Source organism: Antennarius striatus, chromosome 7, assembly GCF_040054535.1.
Source record: "Antennarius striatus isolate MH-2024 chromosome 7, ASM4005453v1, whole genome shotgun sequence".
Lineage (NCBI taxonomy): Eukaryota > Metazoa > Chordata > Actinopteri > Lophiiformes > Antennariidae > Antennarius > Antennarius striatus.
Window position 1 is genome coordinate 14859860 of NC_090782.1, and position 25756 is coordinate 14885615.

Sequence of the window (25756 nt, forward strand, 5' to 3'; positions counted from 1 at the left end):
TCATTAGATTGAGAATCTGCAGAGTAGTTTTTACGACAGTGCCAAATATTTAAATTTTGAAAGAAAAAAGTACAAGAAAAGTGTGCAGTTGAGAACATAATTATTTTTATGCAGGGTGCCATTTAGTGGGAAGGGGGGCTCACCCCCCCCCCCCTCTAGTTTTTACATCCGTGTCTCTGCTGAATGAATTTTATCCTCTGGGGTGTAGAGGCTAATCCAAGCTTTGAGTGACTGTGGTGTTCCACAGTGGTGTTTGTCTTGTAATCAAAAGTCCGACACAACACTTTATGTTTGATTACTCTGTTTTATTTCTATTACGTTTCTCAGTTAACTCGACCAATAGTTAACATCAAATAACAAAACATTCAATACTTCCGGGCTGGAACCAAACCCGACCAACATCGGTACCTACTTCTACCTTACCTCCTACAGGGGGACAACCCCGTCAAGAATTTTAAAATGTTGCCAAAAAGATGTTCGCAAAAATCTCCATGCACGTAAATACATTGTGATTCCATGTTCTGCTCAGAAGTTTGCAAAGATGTGGGTAAAGGAAGGACAAATCGCTGCAGATTTTTTTTTTTTATTAACGGTTTTAATCCTCAGAGTGAAATTAAGAATCTACTCTACAGACTGATTAGTAAATCCATTCATATATATGTGTACAGGCCCGTAACACACACACACACACACACACACACACACACACACACACACACACACACACACACACACACACACACACACACACACAAGGGGGCCTGTAGGCATGCAGTTGAGGGGGAAGTAGAGCAGCAGACAGCTACTTCATGGTGCGCCTCCAGTGAGCAACTTGTAAAGGGAGACGGCGCCTCGCTCACGGGCGCCTCGGCAGTGCTCGAGAGGTGAGCTGACACCTCCCCCTGTCAGATCACACTCCCAAGTGACTGGGCGGGAGCGGGAATCAAACCACCAATCTTGAATCATTGGACGACACCCTCTACCACCTGCTCTCCTGCTGAGCTACTGCCCCCCCTGACAACACTGACAAAAAGGACACATGATGTCCAACTTTAGAGCAAACTCTTCACTTAACTGTATATTTGTGAAGTTATTTTAGCATGACACGTGAAATCTTAATGTATGGGATGTTACTGTTACGTTTTACTGACCGTTTACAATAGGCTAAATCTTATTGCCATTTTTTGCGGGATTGGCCCTTATCCATGGTCTTGAAGCCTAATTAGGCCATCTAATCTACCACATCGTAGCCGGCACAGAAAACTAAATTTTCTTGTCTTTTTCAGTTTCTATTAAACATGAATGTTAAACTGGTTGGAATTTAGGCTCATATCATATTGATAGCTTACCGGTTGCTTTTTTTATGCCCTTTACACCCTGGCTTTATCTATCTCAGAGTTTATCAGTAAGTTTTAATATTTTGTTTCATCTATTTTAAAGGTGATCTGTGTAGGGTTTGTAATTTGATGATTTTAAAGACACCATTCAAAAGGACATTAAACGGTTTTAATCAGGGAGTGACATTTCCTGAAGGCAGAGTCTCTTCAGATAACTGCCACACACTTTTAGTGGGACACACGTGATGGTTCAGAGGGATAATTTTGAGGAAATTTTTTATTCCACAGATGTGAACCTTGTGACAAATGCAAAGATATGAAAAGACATGTTAAAGTTAAACCTTTCTTTTTTTCTTTTGTGAAAAGTGAGTACTCTTGTGGGTTCATTTATTGTGGGGGTCAATGTCAGAAAAAGGTCACACTGTGGTTGCGCTAACAAATAAATCAATATTTAGCCAATGATCAGTTTAAGTTATCAAACCACCTAGTAACAGAGGTTTCCTTTTAATGGACTGACTTACTAATGCTAGCACTGGTAATGGAATATACCACTCATTAGACAGTGAAATTCTCCTTGCAAGAAAAACGAATGTACGGTTGTTGTTTTCAATTATCCACTGCTTATAAGCTTGGACATCCACTGTTCGTGTGAGCCTCTGGGAATGATAATGTTTCCATCAATAGACCCGCAAAAGAAAAAACTTGGAAACACTATCAGTAATATAATCTCATAGATGTTGATATCAGATCAGGTTGTGTTGAAAGTCACAAAAAAAATTTTTCTCTCCTCCATCTAGTTTGGAATTCTTGTAGGATATAGGACAGGTAGGATAAAGGAACTTAGATTACAGGACCCTTACTCTCGTAAAAAGTTATAGATGCAGGAAAGGACCCTGTTACAACCCAGGGGCGTGTCCACGATGCATGTATTGAGGCATGCTTCATTTAGGAGAGGAGGTGAAAACGATGATGTCTGAAGCCTGGCTGCCTGGTTGATACCTGACTGAGGAAGTGGTTCAGCTTTTGCCCTGAGTTTTGACAGCGATATAAACCCCTCAGGCTCCAATTAAAATGTGGGTGTTTGATGGAGAGTGGCAGTCAGTGAGAGTTTGGAGTCTGGAGACAGTTTGGATAGAGTTAGAGATAGTTTAGAGAGAAGCTGTTTTTAAATAAATACCAAAAACTCACTTCACTGTAAATGACTGTAAATTATCATACTGCCAATGTGTGTGTGTGTGTGTGTGTGTGTGTGTGTGTGTGTGTGTGTGTGTGTGTGTGTGTGTGTGTGTGTGTGTGTGTGTGTGTGTGTGTGTGTGTGTGTGTGTGTGTGTGTGTGTGCATGTATGCAGTATACTGCCATCACTAAAATATACATTTTGCATACTTTTTTATTTTGCCAACAGTTTTATTCATAGGCTCTCTGCAAAATGCCACACACTTCAAACTCATGCCGACTAATATTTTTGCATCCAGTAGATGTCCTACTAGAGCAAATGAAGCCTCAAGAAGCTTTACGCTGGAGGGAACCATTTGGATAAGAGGCTTCAAAGCTTCAAGAAGCTTTTCTATCACTAAGCAGTAGCCCTACTCCTGGTGATACTAATACAATCAAGTACCTGCTTGCAATCAACTGGCAGCTAAGTTGGCCCACTCTTCCACAACGTGGTCACAAAACTGGTCATAAAGCATCTCACAGGACCAAACAAGGCAAACTGTCTATGAGGAGCCAGCTGCCCTGTCTGAACAGAGAGTTCAGAGTATTTCAGGGCTCCCGCTCTGATTGAAGACCTGGGATTGGAGCACACCAAGGAGAAGCCCGCCCCACCAATCAGGAGCCAAGGATGGAAACACAGGAGTGGGAAGGGCTAGGACTCGAGGGTTGGCTAGGTGAGAGAGGAGGGAACCAAACATAAATACACACGCGCCCACACACACACACACACACACACACACACACACACACACACACACACACACACACACACACATGCAGAGCTGTAACAGACCCATAGAGAATGCCTTTGTACAGGATGTAGAAAATCTGTGCTTCAGTCGTGCCTGCAGTCACAAATGTATCAATTCAAATGCAATGAAAAACCACCTGCACACAGCAGGTAAATCCCCAAAATCCAAATGCTGATGATTTTGTGGATGGTTAGGAGCACTCACAACTGTTTATATTCCTCCATCAACAGCATGTCCTCTCCAAGTCTCCTTAAGCAAAATAGTTCCCCCACTGTAAACTGAACAGACAGACCGACAGTGAAATTCAAATGAAGTGAGGACACATATGGCGCTCATGGCTGGAGCATGACCACAGCCCAGAGACAAATAAGATAGAATCAGTGTTCAGAGACAGTTGTTTTCTGAAATGAATCCTCAGAGAGCTGATGTAAGTTTATCTAAAGACAGACATTAACCAACACATATTAATCCCCGCCTGTGCTATGAGTGCTATGCTTGAATAAAAATTATTATCACTTCAGTATTCATGTGGAGAAGTCAACAGTCTTGATGTCTTTGTTTGAACTGAATTAAATCATATTAGACCACGAAACACAGTTGTCTGACTGGATAAGACTGTTTTGTGTGCCTGATCTCAAAACATTATAATAGATGGTGTTCTCCTGTTTTCTGACACTTTACAGCATTATTTGTTTTGCATCGTGGTAAATTAAAATGACGCAAAGCTATTGCAAACCTTTTTCTGCTCATGAGAAATTTCTTGTCAAGACTTTGTTTAATTGTGATGTCTACAATTAGACATATGTCCTACTCAAGTCAATATGTTGATGGAGGGGGAGGATTATTTGTTTCTTTTGTCTGATAAGATTTTTTTAAGGCTACAGTTTTTTGTTAGAGAAAATCACATTGTTTTTTTGCTGCCATCTTGATCTTTTATTGTATATTTCTATTTTTTTTTTTGTCTGTCTGTCTGTCAGTCTATCTAGTTTTTAATTCTTCCAGGCAGAAGCCCAACCCAAAAACACTGGTTCATACATCATTTAGCTCCTACAGAGGGACAACCTGACAACATAAAAATACATAATAAAATAAAACACAGGTCTATGTTGCAACGGGTAGTGCTGTCGCCACACAGCAAGGCAGTTCCTGATTCTAGTCCGGCTCTGAGTGGAGTTTACATGTTCTCCCTGTGTCAGGTTCTCCGCTTCCTCTCACCTCCAAAAACATACACGTCAGGTTATTGGCCGGTCCCAAATTGATCGTAGGAGTCAGTGTGTTTGTGCATGTTTGTCTGCGTCTCTGTGCGACTCCGCAATGCACTGGTGTTGCGCCAGGAGTGTCCCCCACCTTATGCTTCATGAAGCGGTTGTGAAAATGAATGAACAGGTCCATGTTGTTTTCGAGTTAAGTCATTTTTGATTATTTGTTGGTTTAAAAAGAAAACAGAAAAATAACAAGCAAGTTTACGTCATATCTTTCCACTTAACCTCTGTCCGCCACAAATATTAGACTCTTAAAATCACTAGCAAACTGTTAAAAGCAAATAATACTGCGTTACTGTACAATAAATAAGAATAAAAACATTATCACATTAAAATATGTGTGTATAGTTCCAATATCTACCGTTAGTGTCACTTGTAATTCACACAATTGCTTTGAATTCAAATTAGTTGCTCCTTATAATTTATTCATTGAGTAGAAGAAGAATAAGATACTTCAAGGAACCAGTTTGTAAGCACACCCAACTACCACAGTCAGAGTCAGCTCTTGATGTTACTGTAGCATGGATTATTGTCGGTCAGTTACATCCAAGTATTCACGGTACGAATCCAGGCGCTCTGAGACGCTTAGAGACAACAAACGAGAACAACAGGGGATGTTGAGTGTCGGAGATGCGATGCTGGGTGTCGGGGGCCAGCGGGGGTTGTGGCAACTGCAGTACAAAAGTCAGATACGGCAGCAGACATTTGTTCGTATCGCTGAACGTCAAATGTTCATAAATTGAGGACTATCTGTAATTCCCTGTCATGCCTACAGTAGACTTCCTGTAATTGTTCCGCATTTTCCTCAAAAAAGATTTTAAAATGATTCAAATAACTCCTAACCACAAACTCCACACCAGATATGTGGTGTCTCTGGAGGAAGGTGAAAGGAAGGCTGAACAGAAGAGCAAGGTCACACCTCAGGATGCTGTATTTGAGTTTGGACAAAAAAACATGGTTTTGCACTGAGCAGAATGGGATAATATGTCATGTGGTGAACCCCCCTCCATCTTGCAGTTCCATAGATGGTATATATGAGCATATCAGGAAAAAAAGAAATCAAGGTCTTGCCCTTTGTTGCTCTGTTCCTGTGCTCTGGGGTAACAGCCCCAGGGGTAGATAATAATGGAGTAATCCTCTTATCTGTTGCTGCTTCCCTCACCCTCACAGATCATTTTTCTTCTTCCTCAGTGGATCATTCCATACCGAGCTGGCACTGTGTTTAATGTTTTCCCTTTTGAGTTTTGTGCTTAGTTTGGCTCAGTTGAGATTACATTAGAGAAATGCCATGAAAAAAGAACCAATGCAACAATTTTCAGAGAAAAAGAATGCACTATTTATGAAAGAGAAAAAAAAAAAATGTCTTTCAAAACTCAGTGGAGGCTACTGGGGTCCTGAGAACAAAGACAATTTTGCTGAGAACGCATAAAATTAGACTAAAATAAAGTCCTGGAGGAGTTCACTGTCGCCAACAGACATCCAAAACATAGCCTACAATAAACCTGCAAGATCACACACACTGGCATCTCTGTCCAGGCATGTTGGTCGTGGTGTGTGAATGGTGCCTGCTGGGTAGTTGGTGACAACCACTATTTTTATACTAGCTTCCAGAGAAAAATGCAAGCACAATTCGAAGACGATGAAATCCCATCACACTAGTTATAGCACGAGGAGGCAGACGCTACAACTAAGATTAACATGTTACAAAAGCTCATACCTTTGGGCGGTAGCTTAGCAGATCATGTGACTCATGACCACACTAGTCTTAGTAGCTGGTGCATAGGATCTTCAGTCTATATAACAGGCTTTTCTTTATTGGACGGTCAATCTTGCATGAACATCTTATCCTGAAGGCAACAAATAAACTCTAAGACACATATATGGATAAATTAGCTTAAAAACTAGCAAAGCCAAGAAAAATAATAGTATAGGTCTTGACTCCATCATAAATACATTGTCCTTATAACAAATTAATCATGTTAATCCATGACTTCTGACTTAAAGGTCATAAAGGCAACATTTGATAACAGTATCAATGAAACTGACAATTCTCTCTACACTCTTTTCCATGACATCGCCTTTTCAAATCGTAATCAAAATGCATTTCTGTTCTCACTGGCGCTTCCTGTTTGTAGCCAGGTTATGATATCATATCACATAATAGAATCCGAAAGGGGGTGTGACAGGGGTGCAGAAGGAGATGTATTAGTTGTTGGGGCATGAAAAGTGGGCCCATTTGTCAAGTCATTATCAGTAGCATCCTGCTATGTGTCAGAGTCAATAACAAGACTGGCTGAGAATTGATAGACAATCCTCTAACCTGTAGTGAAACTGTAATTTTTTGCCAGACATTCATGTGTATGCATCAGCTCTATAGTTATTAGAGACACAGACACAACAACAGCAGCAAAAGGAGTCAAATATCAGCAAAGCATGAGTTAAATGCTAAACCAGCAGGAGAGTTTGGACATAACATTCTTTTTTTTCCCAGCGTCTAAAGGACCAATATTGAATTTGTAGATAATGTGGTGAAGATGAATCTCTGTACAATCAGACAGCCATTAGCCTCATCCTGCTGGTACTCCTTTTAAGTGTTTTTTGTATTTTTTTCTGCTCTCCTAGCCACTCACATATGCTCTTTCAAATGTATTCATATTAAATGTTGGGAGATACAAATCTTTAAATAGAACAGTGGGTGGTTGGAAGGCATGCATGTAGGAGGATTGCAAAGGAAAACAAGTTGATCTTTGATGTCTGTGTTTTACTTAACCCACGGAAAGAAGCAGTTGATGAGATTCCAGGATCGATAACTCACGGGGGAATAAAGATCAAAAATGGGCTGTTTTTTCCACTTATACTGTTATTCTCTTATTCCCGTTCCACTCAATGGCTCTCCCATTTGCTTGTGCACCCTCCCCCCTCCCCCCCGCCCCCCAAGGACTTTATGCCTTTACGCCTTGCACATTGGATACAGTTGCATTTTTTTATTTTTCAACTCTGCCCAGCAGCAGCTTCCATAACATAATGATTACTGTTTGAAAAAAGTGCCTCCTGGGGATACAGAAGCAAAGCTGTGGTTGAAAAACGATGCTCCGCACAATTATATGAGGACAGTGTTGGATTCCCAAACTATTTCTCTTCATGTTTTAGACGACTGGAAAAAAACTGTTTAAAAAAGATTCTTGTGTTTCCTGAAGCTTCTGTTTTGTGATTGGAGTCGGTAATGTTTGCCTAAAAATACAGCTGCATAGCACTATTACAGTACCAGTAGCAACATAGACTATGTGACCATGAAATATTAAAAACCTGATCTGCTCTTAGAATTGGTCTTTTATGACAGGGTTAGCCAAACATGGCACCAGAAGAGCTAATTGCCACCATTTTCTAGTTCAATGAGCTCATTGCATTTATAAATCCCTGTAAAGATAGACAATTGGACTTAAATAGCGGCTAATTCTCTGTGGGGTGCTCGGTGGTGCAATGGGTAGCGCTTTCACCTCACAACAAGATGGTTCCAGATTCAAGTTTCACTCTGTGCGGAGTTCGTATGCTCTCCCTGTGTCTGCGTGGGTTCTCTCTGGGTTCTCCGACTTCCTCCCACCTCCAAAAACATGCACCTTAGATGAACTGATCAGTTCAACTCGCCCGTTGCCCATGTAAGTGTGCGCATGAGTGGTTGTTTGTCTGTCATGTGGCTCCGCAGTGCACTGGCGTCGTGCTCAGAGTGTCCCTCACCTCTGGCCAGCAAGTTAACTGGGTTAGGCTCCAGCAGTCCCCGTGACCTGTGGAACAAGCGGTAGGCAATAAATGAATTAGTGAATGAATGAATAATTCTCTGTGGGTGTTGTGTTGATCCAAAGAGTCGGGCATCACAACCAGGAACTTCTTTTAATAACACCCAACATGGAATACATTGTTGGCTTTTCACCTCTGAGTTTAAAATGATCTTCAGATAAGACTGGATTGGCTAACTTTGTATAATTTATTAGAGTTTCCTAAAATTCTACTTGTTTATTTAAATAATGGCTAACCTCAAGTAGAAATTCCAATATACAAGTTTTTGGAAGGCTAAGCTGAGGTATTGCTCATGCTTTTTTGTTGGTGTTTTTGTTGAAGTTAGTATAATTTCCATGCTAGCCCTCTATATCTGAGCTTTATCAGCGACAAGATATCTTTACAGAGAAGTTTTCCAAATTCTGCTGCACAAAATTGTTGGATGAAGATGCTAATGGAAAAGTCTCCTGTGTTTAAACTATGATTTGGTCAGTTCATTAATCCCTCAGTGACGCCCCTCCTTACAGTTTCCCATTTCACAACAGAATTACAAGTTTCTCACTATCTTTCTCCTCCAGGTTCTCATTGTCTTTTATTATTATCTTAAAGGTTTAAGGTGCTGCTCTTAATCACTTAGCTCACCATTCTTGATAGTGTTTAAAGTGGACTTCACACCAGGCTTCTCTTTCCTCTATGAAGGAGGTCACCTGATTTGATTTAGTTTTAGCCTGTGTTATTAAAGTCTCCTCAAAATATTCTTATGCTGGCAGTTTCTGTTTTTTTGTATAAAGGAACAGAAACTACTGATAGACACAGAAAAAGGATTTACGCCACACCACATGATTGAAAGGCATTTCTAATTTATAACTGAGTAATGAATAAAAAATGTCAAAGGGCAAATGACAAAATGCTCTACTGGATATTGCTTTTATAAAGAGTTATCACTTAATTAACCCCTTTGGAAACTCCAAATAAATAGGATATGATTTGTCTGTGTGCCAGTCTTCCACGCAATCCTCTGGTGTAATTTCTTTTAATAATCAAGCATTAGAAGCTGGGGTAATCCCTCTCTTAGTACACTGCCGTTGTCTTCAGAAGGACAAATGACTTTGTTTTGCTCCATAATGGACTGTATTGATTCAAATCATTCCAAGCATTTGGACATATTTCTACTGATTTTTATCTAATATCTGGCATTGCACTATGAAACATGATTACTGGAACCCTGGGTTCAATCTTTGCCCTCTTCATTATTGGATTTCTGAAATGTGGATAAGTAGTTTTAGTCTGATGAAGTCTTTTTGTGTCACTGTGGTCACATGGAATTTTTAAATGAGGTGCATATAGAACCACACAATTTTATTTTCTTTGATATTTACCCCCCATTGTCTTTTTTGATTTATCATTTATAGTTCTGTTTTGTTTGTGTGTAAAGAGGGTAGGCCAGTTGAAAATAAAATAGTCACAAAGTCATCCTCAAAGCAGGGCGTTTGTTGCACATTTGTACATTTTAAATTGTCTGCTTTTGGCTCATGTTGCGTAAAGTGATTCACACAGAGTAAGCCAGTCAGAGGTTGGTGTCTTGACATGATTCTTAGCTGTGGGTGGAAACACGCTTTTGCTGCGAGATCAAGCCTGTGAGCTTTTAGTTACACTATATTCTCATGAACATCAAGGACACCCTGTTTCCTCTCCAGATGCAGGGCCCAGAGCAACAAGCACAGCTTCTAAGTATGAGAGGGACAAAACTGGTTGGATATTGGCCCTTGCAGCCACAATGCCTCAAGTTACACTGGGCACAAACCTAAATGGGCTTAAATTTTTAATTTGCACTGGAGAACAGAGATCACATCTTGGGAGGATAGCATATCTGTAATTTATTTAAGAACCCCACCGAGGGAGAGTTATTTTGGAGGCAGAGAGCTGGAAGGGAAGTATCTGTGTGGCATTTTTTTGTTCAGCCCAAGGGGTTTGTCGGTAGACTCCACTCACGGTGACCTTCTCTGAGATGTGGAGCAGAGCTGAGGATGAACATTCAATTTATGCTACAATCCTTGTGTGAAAAAAAAAAAACCTCCAAAAAAAACAAAGTGCAGAAACTACTCCTCTTGCATCCGGAGGAACAATGGCAGAGTATGAATAATTGATTCAAAGGTTTGCTGAGACTCTGAGTCCTTTTACATATTACCAGTGATTCACCAGCTCAGTCACCCCTCAGCTGGTCTCATCTTGAATTCCTCCTCTGTTTGAAGATGCTCTTCTCTAAAGAGGAAAGCGACAGTACTCCGCTTCCCTTGGTCAAACACATGTCACCTTAACAGGCGTGGAATAAAAGCCTTGTCGCTCTTAATCAAACCGGGCCTGATTAGCGTTGACAGGTATTTTAGGTGTTCTGTTGATACAAGCAGCAGAAACAGGAAACACATGCAACAATCTGCAGCACTTTATTAATGTCACCAACAGAGCTACCACTTATACTCACTGGTGGAGTGGGTGCGTATACATCTGAAAGTGGGGTAAACGGGCTGGGGTGGGGGTGTAAAGGCTGTTGGTGATGGCTTACTATCATGCAGTTCATCCTTAATGAGTATGGATTAGCGGGGGATGATCCGGGCTTTGCAAAACCTCTGTTCCTGGGCTGTTGGAGGTTTGCATGTGTGTATGTTCCTGTAGCTGTATGTGTGTGTGCACGTTGTTGTGTGTGTGCGTGTGCGTGTGTATGTGTGTGTGTGGGAATGAGAGGTGACATCATGACAGAAGCCAGAGCCAGTTTGGAGGTCTTTCCTAGAATCCACAGTGGCAGATAAATGTAATAACACAATGAATGACCTAGGGTGTGTGTGTGTGTGTATGTGTGTGTGTGTGTGTGTGTGTGTGTGTGTGTGTGTGTGTGTGTGTGTGTGTGTGTGTGTGTGTGTGTGTGTGTGTGTGTGTGTGTGTACCTACGTGCAATGTCATCCTCCTCCTAAATCCTCCTTCATAGATGACTATAAAGGATGATTAATATTTATTCAATGATTTATTAAATCATTTAATTATTTAGAAGCTGTTGCTTGTGAGGGATAACAAGGCACATTTGTTAACCTTTTTTGATTTCTTCAACATCTACTGTATACAAATGAAGCATGCAGATATGTGAAATAAGAAGTAGAATATTTTTCACTAGCAGACTATACAGTGTTTTGGGTGCTTTGTGGATAGTGTTAAACCCTTATGGCATGAATTTTTGAAAATACTGCTTCTCAGAGCACAAATTATCCAGCAGCCATGAGCAGGTTTGGAGAAGCTGGAATTTGAAGTTTGAATTTACATTCTGGAAGTTCAGTCACATCTGCGTGAAAGAGCATGAGTAAAACAGCTCCTTCCCCGAGCAACCGCTGAAGAGTTTCCTCCTTGAACTTCACATTTGAACAGGCTCAAAGTCTGGCAGGTGAAGGAGTCAGAATAGATATGTGTAGCTACACGGATGTGCAGCAGGGAGGTGCTGATAACAGGAGTGGAATTAAAAATGCAGCCTTCACATTTGAAAGTCCTATGACTTACAGGAAGTTTCCAGATTACACAGGTCCTGTGGTTTTGACCTCTAGATGGGATGATGCCTGAGGTTTGACCAGGAGGTCAGCGCGACAAAATTACTTTTTAAACATCCGATCGTCTCTGTTTGATGACAGCGGTCTCTTTCTAGTCAATGGTTAGTTTTCAGCAAGCACATAAAGACATTACAGTGTTGGATTGAAATATTGGAAGATCAGAAATATATTATTTCATTCAAACCAAGATTTACCCTGTCTCTCACACACACACACACACACACACACACACACACACACACACACACACACACACAGTACTTATTCTGCTGTTTACCAGATTGGAATCAGACAGTACAACCACAGTTTGAATAGTAGCCACAAACATGTGGCCTGGGAGATGATTTATAATAATTAATCCGCTGTGTCCAATCCCACCAGCATCCCATTCTTATACCAACCCTACTCACACACACACACACACACACACACACACACACACACACACACACACACACACACACACACACACACACACACACACACACACACACACACACACACACACACACACACACACACACACACACACACACACACACACTCCCAGCCATTCAGGCTTGGGAATACAGCTGTGACCACCTCGGCACCTCTCCAACCCGATGTCAGCAACGTCCCCATCGAAGGACATGGGGGGGGGGGGTTTAGTCCGTCCATCATTCTCTCTGTTAAACCCCTGAACCTTCACAATGGTACACACGATGTACTTTATCATGCCCATCATATCATGAACTATTAACATAAGGACCTACAATAACGTTATTTATGGAGGCGTTAATATTAATATCGACCCGTGTGCTGTCAGATGTGTTGATTTACCGACTGTTGGAAGGCGTGGCGGGGACAAGTCGTAGATCGCATCATTGAATATCCGTCACCACATACAGCGTGCCGATACCGGTACTCACCGTAGAACAAGCACGCGCACGCAACAGCAGAGTAAATGCGCGCGCATGACCTCGCGTCAAAGTTGCGCGTGCAGGTGTGCGTCAGACGGGTCATCTTGGAAACGTGACGCGCCAAATGTGCGGTAGGAACTCTGCAGAGAGAACGCTAATGTAAAGGATGTTGATTCCATTATCTACGCGGAGCAGAGCCGAATAATGAAACTTCAGCCGGGGTGGCTCATCGCTGGAGAGTGTCATGTGCGTATTGTGGTTCTCTGAGTGCAGCAGAGCAGGATCAGCTGGCAGCCGATGAGAATAATGAGGTTGCGGGACGAAAGCACTGTTGTTGAAAGTTGAATTGCTTTTGCTTTACCCGGGCCGTGGACCAGTACTGGTCCGTGGGTCTTTTGGTACCGGGTCACACAGAAAGAAAAATATAATTTACATTACCTGTGCTTCCGTTTTATGTATTTTGCAGTCTGAAAGATGTTTTATTTTGAAAAATGACCTGATTCTCTGTCACATCCGTCTATGTTAGTGGTCCCCAACCAGTGGGTAGCGACCCGGGACATTTGGTACCGGGCGGCACAGAAAGTTTGACTTTCTTATTTTTTATTGATGATGTTTTGTTTTGAAAAGTGACTTCTGTGCGGAATGACGCTCAGATGAATGCGTGCGTCTGTCCCGCTTGAAAGGGTGTCGGTCATGTGACAAGTTACCCGCCATTACCCCTAAATTAAGCACCCACGACTGCGCCAGTGTTCTGGATTAAAGTCAAGGCAGGTTATCCTGAGATCGTCCAAAAAGTATCGCAAACCCTGTTTCCATTTCCAATTTCCTGTCTTTGTGAAGCGGGATTTTCTGCAGTGACCGTAAAGAAAACTAAACTGCGGAGTAGACCGGACGTCCTCCCGTTACCCCTAGATCAGCGGTCCCCATCCACTAATTCTCATTATTGTAATTATTATTATGTGATTGACTTGTTCACCCTTTCTATTGGAAATGATCAGTATTTCTCCTACGTTGAATGAACTGATTGTAAGTCGCTATATTTCAAAATAAACCTCATCAGTGCAGTCACTTGAATCGAGTTTGTAATATAATTATTTCTTACAATTATTTTGTATACAGAGATGTTGATTATCAATTCATGAAAAAAAGGTTGGTAGTTGTTTGTTGATGTCTACATTTGGCATCAGACCGCTGCGGATGATTTATTATTAGACTACAGCTGTCCTGGAGTCATTAATGATTATCGATCAAATGAAGGTCGGTCCGTGAAAATATTGTCTTAGATGAAACCGGTCCGTGGTGCAAAAAAGGTTGGGGACTGCTGGTTTAGAGAATAAGCGTAGCCAATTTTACTGAATGTGAGGCACAAGGTGAAAGGTGCTGGCTGGTAGAAGAACTTAATTCAAATAATGTACAGTATACTTAACATTTCTGACTTATAGTGATGTAGTCTTTGTCATTCAGACATTCCGTTTTATATTTGAAACAGTTAATTCATTCATGGGATGATATTTGCTTTTATTTTTGTTCCGAGTTATCTCTGTGCTTGAGAAATTTAACTCAGTTCGTGAACATGAAAAGAAGAGTACGGCTAGGAGTTAGAAATGTTTCATTGGTAAATAAGATGCCTCTTTCTCGTCTTTCATGCAGCATCACTGATGGGTTTGAAAATTTGTTTTGTCCTTGAAGCTTTAATGACTGTTGCTCTCTCTCGCTCTCTCTCTCTCTCTCTCTCTCACTCTTTCTCTCTCTCTCTCTCTCTCTCTCTCTCTCTCTCTCACACACACACACACACACACACACACACACACACACACACACACACACACACACACACACACACATTTTCATATCAGTTTCATCATTTAATGTTTTTCGATAGCTAATTATGCTGCCTGATCACATGATATGATGAACAACTAACACACGACAAAGTGTTAAGTTAGGACTCTCCTAGCTCTTGTGGATGTGACTGCTTTTTTTTTATGAACCCATTTATTCATTAATCGGAGAGCAATAAATTGGTGTGTGTGGATAATTATTATACAATTAGCTGCAATTATACATTTATTATATAATGATGTTGGGGTTTTTTTAACTGATTTGACATAAAGTTCGGGACAATCTCCACAATGTCTTTAAATTTATTTATTTATTTATTTAAAGGGAAATTAGTGGCACACTGTAGTTACTTCAATCATGCATATATAATGTGTGTGTGTGTGTGTGTGTGTGTGTGTGTGTGTGTTCAGAGCCTGTACACACACACACACACACACACACACACACACACACACACACACACACACACACACACACACACACACACACACACACACACACACACACACCACACACACACACACTCACACAGAGGGGGCCTGCAGAGGGAGGTAGATTGGCGGGCAGCTCCTGCTTGGTTTGCCCTAATGAGCAACTTGTAAGGGCCATGCTCAAGGGCGCCTCGGCAGTGCTCCGAAGGTGAACTGACACACCCCACTGTCAGCTCACACTTCGGGTGTTCTTTTTTGGGGGGCGGGAGCGGGAATCGAACCGCTGATCTTGGAACATTAGATGATTCGCTCTACCGCCCGTTCTACCACTGAGTTAGTATTTCATGTTTATGATTGAATAGACAAACTACATACCGTACATATCACATCTTTACATGTCATCATAATGCAGACACACATATATCACAACACTGGCAAGATTTAAGCTAAATTCCATTGTGTTACTTTTCCTTAGAAGTTAAACGGATGAATGTCACTTTTTATGTCTGTCTCTTTTTCTCTAATGTTGGTTAGGGTTTAAGTTTTTATGTGTTTCCCATTTTGAACCATCTGTCATGTAATCATTTTGCTTATCTGATGAAAACTGAGGCATTATTTTCAATCTTTCTCTCTTACACTTTTCAAATTAAAATAATGACAATGACGTGCGCATATGAATGTAAAAATTACTTTTCCATCTCCTTTGATCTTTTTATTATGTTGTTGCATCTCATAAGCCTTTGGACCTGAATTTTGCTGGAAGCTGGTTTAATTCTTTGTATTTTGGATATAAACAGAAGCATATGCAGTATGTATAACATGTAGATATTTGGTCATTTGAAGCATTTTATGCCACAAAATGCCAGCAAAATACATTTGAATGATTAAAGGAGGTTATTATCCATTGAATATCTCATTATTCCTTTGTGAGGGCCCAGAGGAGCCTTGAACCAGTGCCTCAGCGCCCCATTAAATGGCACTGAACTGAAGCAGTGATTTCCATGCATTTGAGTGTATTGCTTTCACATTTGCATTTTTTGCATTTGACCAGTTTTCTAAAGTTGAGCATCTAAGGCCCCGTCCACACGATGCCAGAAGTTTTTGAAAACGCAACTTTTCTGTTGCGTGTACGCCTTCCGTCCACACGACATCGCAGATATCCGGAACAAAAACGCAACTTTTTAAAAACACTGGCCTAGGTGGATTTTTTAAAAAAAGGCTGGGTCTGCGTTGTTGTGTGGATGGTGTATCCGCAACTTTTTAAAAACGCCGACGTCTTGCCCACGACAAAAACCTTTGTGATGTCATATTTATGGGACGGGTGTTGTGACAACAAAATACGGAGGATTCCTATTGGATAAAATTTGACTCAATAATGCCACCACATGGTTTGGCATGTGTACAGCCGTCTTCAAAAACGCACTGTTGCGTTTACGTGTGGACGGAGATTTTTTTAAAAACGCTGTTGTGTGGACGGGAATCGTTTTCGATGCGATTTTAAAAAGTTGCGTTTTCAAAAAAATCCATCAGAGGAAGAGATCAGGTCAGGACTCATTCAAGTACACGGTGCTCTCACAGCTGTTCACATTATGTCAAATGAAAGAAGTATGACACCATTGACATATGTTTTGTAATCCTTACGATACACTTCGGCAGCATTTTTAGTCAGCCATATAATACAGGTGCTTTAAAAAATAATTGAAGCAGGTTTTCTTCATTATTCTAAAGCAAATGCTGCAGAGACAGGAGTTTGTGGCATGCACAGTATATATGTACCTTTAGAATGTGATTCACTTAAGTGAAAAAGTGTTTTCCAATATGTGGTAAGACAAAGAAAAGAGACGACGTAGGTCAAGAAACAGTCTGATGAAAAAAAGAGAAGACTGATGAGATTTAAAAAAAAGCTTTTCAATGTGGTCAGTGAACAAATACCAACCGGCGAAGCATGTGATGTGAAAGTCAGTCTGAAGTTTATTGAGAAATAGTCTCTAAAAAAACAGGGTGCACAAAAATCAAACAAAAGATAATTTCCTATTTGTCTATTCTAGGGATCCAACTTGATTTTGATTTGAGTCACAGGATCACGTGACAAGTTACTGGATGACTATTTATTTTCTATTTAAGCACTTCAGCAATCCCAATGTGCAATGCTATAGCATGTATACATTAAACCAATTTAGTCTAATCTTTTCAGATATAATTGTCATTTCAACATGAGCAGGCCTGAATTGACGGTGTTTAAAATTGCCTTTGTTTTGTGTCACAAAAAATAATCTGTTGACGATCCTTAAGCAAAAACCCCAACAGTGAAGAGACAGAGTTCCAGGTGAGATAGCGTTCCATGTATCCAAAACCTCTGTTGTACATCCAGCTTAAAACATTACTGTGTTATACTTCTGCTTTTCAAATGTCTGGCACTCAAATTCTAGTCGTATTTATTTCCATAGCTGTTAAGTTAACATTAATTTTCTAAGACATAACAGCAATTTATCCTTCACCTTGATCCCACAGATATTGGAAATGTGCTGTCCCCCTGCTGACTCCATCATTCTTTGTACAGTTAAGGTGAGGGAGCAAGAAAAAAAGCAGTATTTTCTGTGACAGCAGAGGAAAAAGTCATCAGTAATTCACTATGAAATAACATTTGATTTCAGGTTTTGCAGATATTTAATTCAAGAAAAGTAGTTGTGTGTTTTGAAGCAAATGCAAATGTATTGTTCAAAAACAAGTTTATTACGGCTGATTTTTATGACAAGTGAATTTTTCAACATTTCAGCATTTTTCAGCAATTTTTTCAGCAAACTGAATAAAGATGACAACATATGATTGTGTGAAACCATTCCTTCTTTCTCAGAGGAGAGGCAAAAAAAAAGGGTGTAATTTTGCAAGCTCTTGCATTCAAACTCTAAAATAATTTTATCCACCAGTTACTGAAGGGACCTTTTTTGCGCTAATAGAATAATTTGTTTGATTTGGGTGAAAGTGATGAAAAACATTGCCTGTACTGTAGAAAGCTGGTAGAAACTCTGTTCAGACATCTCCTGCATCTCAGCTCTCTCTCATTTCCTCCCATCCTCTCCTCCCTTTCAAGTTCATCTTATTTTTCAACTTGTCATCTCCTCTTTAGACCACTTTGTTCTTTCTTTTGTCTCATTCTCCATTATCCCAGCTTTTGTCTGTTCATCTCCACTCATCCTTACCTCTCCTGGTCCCTCATCTCACTTGTCTCCTGTATTTTCACTTGGCTTGTGTTGACCTGTCTTTCCCTACAGCTTCCCACTCCTTGAACTTGTCCCTCCTCCTTCTCTCATCTCTCCTCTTGACTTATCTGCTCCTGCCCTGTCTCTGTCTGCTCCCCTCTCCCTTCCTTTTAATTACTTCAACTTCACATTCCTCCCATTCTTCCCACTTGTGCCTTATCTATGTCTTCTTCTCTCTTGACATCCCCTCTGTTTCCTGTCTACCAAGTATTTTAGTGAAGATTTGAACAGCTTTAAAACATATCCATCCTTATTACAAATATATACCTGAAGAAAGGAGAACGTAGGTGGAGGTGACATGGTGACAGGACTGGATTTGATTTATTTTCCATGTCATTTTTTCATTCAAAGAGAAAGCCATTTTTTATGTCCACCCGATCAAGATCTAGAAAGAATCGTGACATTTCAAAAGACAGAATTTAAAATACATTCTTCTCAAACCAGACAACTTAAACTGGGTGGGTCACTCTTGTTTTCTCATGGTGGTGTTTCACTTTTTCCTCTATATGCTTGGTGTGTTCCCTCCTCTTTCATTCTGAATCTACTTTACATGTCCACATTGGTTGACAAAAACATACACCAACCCATTCCTAAGCATGTATCTTTTCATTTCCCAATTTCCCATGCACCATGATGCTCCACCATCTGTTTCAGCACAGTGACTAAATTCAATGCCAGTATGTTGCAGGGTCATGAGAAAACAAATGGGAGCCACATTCCACATTAGAGGATGAAGGCATAACTTAACCCCTGCATTGCCAAAAAACAAAGAAACAAACAATAAAAACAACAACAGACAGTTTGGGTAGTGCATTCTCAACTGCATACTTTCGCTCAGATGTTGATTTAGGATGACTTTCAGCTTCCGCGCTGTTCAGCTAGCCCTTCATTCCGGCTGATTAATGGCGAGTCGCCCAGCCAAGGGAGTGTCTCATGCGACGCAAGGAGCGGTAGTGCAACAGCGTGTGTGCATTGAATAAATGCTGTACATTAAACAAATTCTTCCGTGCTCATCTTGGCAGACAGGCGTGTGGGAGGAGGGAGTATTGCAGAATTGGCCTCTCTTTTCCTCCCTCCTTTTCACTGACATCCACAAGTATGGTATGCTCTTGTGTAATAACAGCCACACATGCATTTACTTCATGGCATCCATTTCACTAACCAGCGCTGCTGGTTTTCCACCTCATGCTAAATGGTTTACACATCGTCTGGCATACTCATTAATTCATTCCATCCCATACACATACATGTATAAACACACCTACCATACTATCCCCTGTGCTGCAGCTAGTGCATCGCAGGATCACCTCCACATCCAGCCTGTTAGTTGACACTGATTGGCTAGCAACTGTACGACCTGACCCTATTGGACTGTCAGCATAAAGGATCATGTTGACCGTCTGCAGTTGAGGTAATAATACCCATAGAGGATGCTGGGAGATCGTCTACAAGTGCTGACCAGTTCATGAGCCGAAGCTGAAGGGGAAAAGAGGAATGAAGCCAATAACATCAGGCAGAATGAAGCCAATAACATCAGGCAGATGTTTCCTTTTTCCTCCGACACAATAGCATAAAGTTGTCTGTGTGAAGGGTAATGATCCTCTGAACTTTCACTGCAGATAACTTACCTCATATGCTTGGTGGAACCTCATAAGGCTGAACTTACGGGGTGGATTCCAGACCTGACTGAGAGTATTGAGCAAGTCTAGAGCATTATTTACAATTTTGCATGCAGTTGCACAAAATATACATCAAAAGGCAGTACAGTATGTAATTAGACTGTACAGTACTTACATAGCGAACAAAGGCAAACCCAAACTGTCTAAATGTGGAAACATCCCCACAATGAAATCTAACTTTTCAAACAAACAGGGTGAATACACAAACATATAGTCACCACGTTCACACACCCACACACACATATGTACACCCACACTTTTGGCCCAAGCTCATTAGAGATGTGAAGGAGGAAATCATCAAAAAAAGAAAAAAAGAAAAGCCATTAGGGATTTCATGCAGATTCGGTCTTCACTACTCTCAGGCAATCAGCAGCAAGCCTCCTCTTCACCCGAGAAATGTCGTGATGTGGTCACAAAGGGCAAAGAGAAAAAGGAGTGAGGGGGAGAGAGAAAGAAACCCATCTCAGCATTTGTCGAATTCCCCCCACCTACCACTTGAGGAGGCAGTTCATTTAATAGTCCCTTTCATTAATGTTTCTCTTTCATTTTCCCTCCTCCTCTCTCTCTCTCTCTGTTTCTATCTACTTTAAAGGTAAAAGTGAGCAAGTAACAAGAAGGAGAAGTAGAAGTCGCTGGAGCAGCTGAAGAGATGAAGCTAAAGAAGTTTTGAAAGCAACCCAGCGGTAAGTGGACCCCCAATTTTTTTATTTTACTTTCCAGAGCTTACCACCATATTCCAAGAATCATTTAGTTCTCCAGATATACTCACACCCTGCCTAAGTTCTGATTTGTATTGCTTCCCCTCTCCTCCCATTCAGATTTTGATAACCACAGCATTGACCACAGTGGTCAATGTGAATTCTGTATTTTTTTATTCATGGGCAGGACTCACACCAATGCAGATTTTACTTAATAACTGTCTGCACAAGCCTTTTCTTCTTCATCTATAAGTAAATTTTGCAAGGACCATTGCCATTCAAATATGAAGCAAGCATGCATCTGATGTTGAAAATAGATTTTTTTTATTTCAATCTTCCCCCACAGAGGGGAACTGTACTTCCTAAAGTGACAAATCTTAAATGAAAACCTTTATTTAAAGAAGAAATTATAGTATAGGAATATAATAGAATGTAAATGTATACAATCCATTGGGCCTAAATACCACATGGAATTAAGTGAGCCAAACATTCAAAACACACACATTCACATCTCCACATTTCAAACCCATCCATCCATATTGACAAGAGAGATGAGGCTGAGAGAGATCTGTCATCCACCTGTCACAGCAAGCTGGCACTGAGGAGCACCTCCTGTACTTCTGCAAGTCTTTCATTCAACTAACCGCATTGGTGGTTTTCAGATCTGGAAGCTGTCACACATCATTTTGGAAATGTAATGTACTATTCCAAGTTTTTTTATTATCATCTCTCTCATGTGAAAAAAAAAAAAAATTCCACGTAATCTGTCTCTGAAACTGATTCATAGCCTCATCAAACAACATCCTCATCCGCACTGTATTAAAAAAGACAGCCATGCTTTTGATTTTAATTGAATATTTTTTATTTTTACTTATTTCATTTGTTCATCCCAGACAACTTGTGGCATTTAATCAACTAAAAGGCATGAAGAAAGGCGTTACAACAAATAATAAAGCATATAAAACTGTGTTAAAGCAAGAATAATTAGCAAAATATACAATCATTCACCTGTGCAAAGTCATTTGTTAATTATCATTAATATTGTAAGCTAATATTCATTGACACCACTTGAATTTATACAGCTTATCCACTGTTTGGATTAGCAGTCAATCAGCATCCAGATATTACACCATAGTGGGTGAAGCGCCCTCCACACTATGGCTCCAGAGGATGGTCGCATTTCATGCTATTGTAGTTGCCTCCACTGCTTGTACAGACACCAACACCTCATCCACATTTCCATAGCATCTCTGGACTATAAGTGCTGCTGGCAGTGTGGAAGACACGCAGAAACTGTGGATGAATGTAAGCTAATGAGTGTCAGAGCAGATGCAGGCCCAGACGTTCCCTTCCTGTGTACAGGGAGCAGCCCGACTCCCGTCGCCTCTCTGCCGGGGGCCACCAGCCTCATATAAACAGCTGTATTTGGCATATTGGGTCGCGATAATAGTGACGCCTCAGAGACCTGCTTCGATTGCCTGCAGAAGTGAGATAGCACATCTGGATCCCCCACCGTGGACCCAGTAAGCGAGAGAGTTTTTTGTTTTTTGTTTGGTTTTGCAAAACAAACAAGAAAACAAAAGTGAGAAAATGGACTTACTTTCAAAAAAATAACGAACAAAACATTACAATAATGCATGACATGATGTAATAAGCAGTTATCAGAATCAGAGACTAGGCCAGATGTGATATTCGTGTGGTCTGTGAGTGTGTGTGTATGTGTGTGTGTGTGTGTGTGTGTGTGTGTGTGTGTGTGTGTGTGTGTGTGTGTGTGTGTGTGTGTGTGTGTGTGTGTGTGTGTGTGTGTGTGTGTGTGTGTGTCTACAGTACTGTATGTTGTAAGGTATGGATGAAAGAAGTGTAACGAGAGAGGAAAATATGAAATATAATTAGTATCGACTATTTCTTGCACAAATAAAATATTTTTTTTCTTCTGTGCTGATGCAGGTGCAGTGGGTGGGGTTATTACTCTGAGTCGGCCTCTATTGGTCAGTCTCCAAAACCTCTTCACCTGATCGAACAGGGAACAGCAACTGTTGGCTGAGCTTTGAAGACAGATTCTCAAGAAAAGCGAGCTGTGCCTCTTAAGTGCGTCTGAGGATGTTAGCTGTACAATTAAACAAAGCTCTGCTAATCTTTACAGCTGGCATCAAGAGGTACTGTTTTTGCTCAGCACCGGCAGGCTGGATAATGTCCCCCGTGAGCTGTCACCACCCTCATCAGCAGTGTCGTCAATGCATTGTTCGAGTAGCAACAACCCTAATATGCATCATAAAGAAGGAAGTCAAAAAGAGCAACTTATTTGCATTATTCCATTCTAAATGCTCCAGTTATTCACGGCGGCATTTAAATTACATAGAAACTGACCTCAAGTTTGGAGGTAATGAATTGGATTATGCAAGCAGGTGAAATGGCATTGTTTTTTTTTTGTTTGTTTTTGGCAGGAAAGATATTCATCACGGTGATTGTGGAAAGCAATGAGATGGGATGCGTTTTTTATGGTCCTACTTGTGTTCCTTGTTTTGCATCAGAATAATAGAGTAGATTTTTGTTTTGCTTCTTTGGAATTTAGAGCACATCCAAATCTAATTTCCATCATTACTTTTTCAGCCCCTCTCCACCGTCGTATCTGACAACCTGTTACACTGAATTTGAACTTCCACACAGCATTTCGTACCACCTGGAGGCCGTTAGCTGACCCTACAGGCACACAGAGCTTCAGAAAAGTAATTTCCCGCTCAATTGAAAGTTGATGGGGAAAATAAACAAACCGAATATTTCCTAAAATTAAAGATTTAGATACAAATTATTGGGGGGCGGGAGGGTGGTGGTGAAGAGATGCTGTTGGGTCTATTAATGCAGACATCGCTGTGTTGCCCCAGGCTGAAGGGCCTGATCCAGAGGAGTGAGAATGAATGGAACTGAGGCTCGAGCTTGCCAGACCTACTTAGGTTCTGGTTGAGAGCACAGTGCTGTGTGGGCGAATCTATTCTGTCCTGGGCAGGGCACAGCATAAACATTGCCCAGGGAATGCAGGCAGGAAAGCAAGCAGGCAGGCAGGCAGGCATGCAGGCATTCAAGCGGACAAGAGCAAAACTATAAGGATGGTTGCCTTTGATTTCCTTTCTTCTGACTCCCCTCAATGGTCCAGAGCCTGAGAGCAAGAAAGGGTAAAGACAATAGAGGGAGTATGTGCGTGGAAATTACCTGCGGAAGTGCTATCACCCACCCTGCTATCTCTCTCACCCCCACATTCGCTTCATCACACCCTTTCACAGTGAGCCTGCTCTGATCCTTCCAGAGCAAAGCAAAGACTCGTCTGGTCTTTCACTGTCTCTAAGTGATCCGTGTTTGCTCCATGGCACTCTGGTGCTGCGACCTCCTGACCTCACATGTAAACAGAGCACCGCTCCTCCCCACCCACGACCTTGCAGCTACCATCCTCCACCCTCCGCTACCAAATAAGGCAGGGGGAGATCCTGAAACCCAGCAAGTCGGTCAGTCAGCCCACTGAGGAGGCCATTAGTGAGCCAGCAAGCCAGCAGAGAGGTTGGTAGAAAACCACCTCTGGCATCACTCATCGCTTCTGGCCTCGCAGGCCTCTCCACAGTTTTAGGAACGCACATGTATGCCGTGTGCACAAACAGACATGGTTATTTCTGCACACAGTGTCACGCGCACACTGACCTGAAAGTGTTGAGAATGCTCAAATGCTCCCACAGCTATAATATACAGTATAAAATGGCACCAGCACATGTTTGTGAATGTACACACAAACATATAAAGACCCGCATGTACATGCAACACGTGACAAATTGCTCAGAGGCTTGCTTATTTATAATAGAAATTTGCATCTAAAGACAGATACCTAGTATTTAATATTTGATAAAAACACCCTGAACATACATTATACACTGAATTGTCTGTACAAAGGCTTCAGAAGTGTTTCTAGCGTAGATGAAAGATGGGTATACACGGTGCTGTACTATTACAGGTATCATTTCTGTCAGTAATTATAGCAATAAAACAAGCCACTGAGACTTTCAGATGGCTGTTACTACAAATTTATCCTCATATTGGTGGTGTGTATCGGATAAATCTTGCCAAACTTTGCATATTTTATCCCAAAAATTATAGAAATCATGTTCACATTGTAGCGGAAAAATCATATCACACAGTATTTAAATATAAACATAAAAATTGCAATGTTTCAGTAAATCATTCTCCTTTCACCAACAAGAAATAAAACAAAGAAATAAACTTTATTTTTCTTGCACATTTTACAAGTTCCAGTAAAGTTGGTGAGATATAATTTGTTGAAATTACTAAAATATACATGTAATACACACCAGTGGGGAGCATGTGAAACCTTCCCCTTGTTAATAACTTTAACAGTAAAACTATCTTTCTGCTCAGTCCAGAAATGCCAAGTTTGAAAGTGAAATGTAGCAATAATGAGTGAGCAACATAAAATAGCACTTGTCAGTTTAACAGGATTCACAGGACACACAGTTAAACATAGCAATACAAAACACTCCCACTGTGTCTGTTTTGTCTCCCTTTGCCTTCACTTTTTCTTCTGAAATTCTTTGTTTTATTTATCTGCACTCTTTCACCTTCCTCAAAATGTCAGCTGTGTTTAACGGAGCTGGAAAGAGAACTCTGGCAACACAGAGAAAGCCTTCCTCATAGTGAGCTGGGCAAAATAAATACACTAGTTGGATGGGAAAGAGAGGCAGTGGTAAGTGTGTGTTAAGTGACAGAAAGCTATGTATTAAGCTAATCAATCACGCTTCGTCATTCAGATATGTGATGTGAGCATTTGCTCCGGATCCAATGGAGGCCAAAGTATGTAGGGTGCATTCAAAGGCAGTCTGGGTGTACGTTAATGAGAAATGAGCTTATTCAGGCTCTCTAAGCAGCACCGGCACTAAAAGTGTTGCCAATATAATGTAATAACCATGATTATAGTTATAGATTATAGAATGTTATTATAATTATGTTCAGTGGAAATTAAAA

At 40.9% G+C, this 25756-nt stretch overlaps 1 protein-coding gene across 3 annotated transcripts in view; it reads left to right on the forward strand.

The window, feature by feature from the left end:
* ptprsa (protein tyrosine phosphatase receptor type Sa) overlaps positions 1 to 25756 on the forward strand; it is a 236302-nt gene that overhangs the window by 27825 nt on the left and 182721 nt on the right. For all 3 annotated transcript variants that reach the window (XM_068320339.1, XM_068320340.1, XM_068320341.1), the window contains exon 2: positions 20632 to 20722. The gene's annotated coding sequence lies outside the window, so the exon portion shown is untranslated. The remainder of the gene's footprint in view (positions 1 to 20631; positions 20723 to 25756) is intronic.